Source organism: Berghia stephanieae, chromosome 13, assembly GCF_034508935.2.
Source record: "Berghia stephanieae isolate SIO BIC M18660-M18661 chromosome 13, UCSD_Bste_1.3, whole genome shotgun sequence".
Lineage (NCBI taxonomy): Eukaryota > Metazoa > Mollusca > Gastropoda > Nudibranchia > Aeolidiidae > Berghia > Berghia stephanieae.
Window position 1 is genome coordinate 34,769,433 of NC_088372.1, and position 1,711 is coordinate 34,771,143.

Here is a 1,711-nt window from a genome sequence, read left to right on the forward strand (position 1 = left end):
TAAGTCATAGTCAATCAACTGGAAACATATTGACCAATGAGATTGCAATTAAATATCAAGAATGGGAGAGAGAGGAGGGGGAGGGGGGGGAAGAGGGATAGAGATAGATAGAGAGAGAGAGAGGGAGAGAGAGAGAGAAACGGGGGGGGGGCACACAAAATTAACTAAATGTACTCACATTCCTCAATTGTGTGTGTGTGTGTGTGTGTGTGTGTGTGAGAGAGAGAGAGAGAGAGAGAGAGAGAGAGAGAGAGAGAGAGAGAGAGAGAGAGAGAGAGAGTGAGAATAAGTAGGAGTGAAATATCTGTTCAATGTTATCGTTTTTATATAACGTCATAACAAGTGTAACTAAATGACAAATTGCGATATTTATGGACAATAAAGATCTATCATTATTATAATAATCTGTGATTTTAAAATTTATTTTGGGGTTGGGTGGGTTGGGGATAGATAGATAGATATATTTGTAGGTAGATAGGTAGGTAGGTAGGTAGATATAATATAGCGAGAGAGAGAGGGGGATAGGGATAGGGGAGGGAGAGGGATAGAGGCAGATAGATAGATAGAGAGAGAGAGAGAGAGAGAGAGAGAGAGAGAGAGAGAAAAGAGATAAACACGGGGGGGGGGGGGGGGGGGGGGCCACACACAATTAACAAAATGTACAAGTCAGCCTCTTCCATGTTCAACTCAATCTCTAAAATATCTCAGATCTTATTAGTACTAGCCTACTATAGATACTATAGATACTATAGATACTATAGATAGAATGCGCTTGGCCAATGAGTTCACAACATTGCCATCCGGAAGTAATACAGACCAACACACAAACTCTGTGTAACCATGAACTTTTATAGTCTGGTTAATACAGTTTAGTGAGAACAACTCACAAACGCGGATGGCAAAAACAATAACAAAGGCCTGAGTGACGTCATCTTCGAACTATCTATAACATGTGGGAACAGATCTCCACTCAATACTAAAATGAAAAAGACTAAATTTCAACAAAGAGTCACTGATGGGTGTCTACAACACATGGCCCAATAAAAATAAAAACAAAACAAAGGGTACACACACACACGTGCCTCCCCTCCCTCCCCCTCTAGTCTAGCCAGGCGAAACCGGCGGCCAGCCAAGTAGCGTGTTGCTAACACTCGCTAACAAATCACGAGGCAAGTGTGGTGTGTGCCACGCGAACGGCGAGTTGTCCCTTCTAGTCGTAGCTCCTCTTTCTAACTAAGTCGTGGAATGTAAACTATTCTTTTTGTCCTTTTGTGTTTGACTTTGTTCCGTTTGTGAACATGAATTTCTTAAATTTGTTTTTATTTTCCGTTAGTTTTTTTGTTGTGTTTTTTTTTAATATATTTTTTTAAATATTTCTTTTCTCTGATTATTAGTTCCGGGTATCTGATCGAGATTATTTATTTATTTACTTACTTATTTATTTATTGACCAATTCTAGAATACGGAAATTGCATCTGGAGCTCATTATATAAAAGACAATCTATTAGTATTGAAATTGTACAGAGGAGAGCTACCAAAAAGATTTATGCAATACAGTATTTATCTTATAAGGAAAGGTTAGAATTTCTTGACTTACCAAGTTTGAAATATAGAAGAATTCGTGAGGATTTAATCCAGGTTTATAGATTGCATGGTACATGGTCTGGATAGGATAGACTTTTCTGATTTTTTTTCATATTCTGATATTACT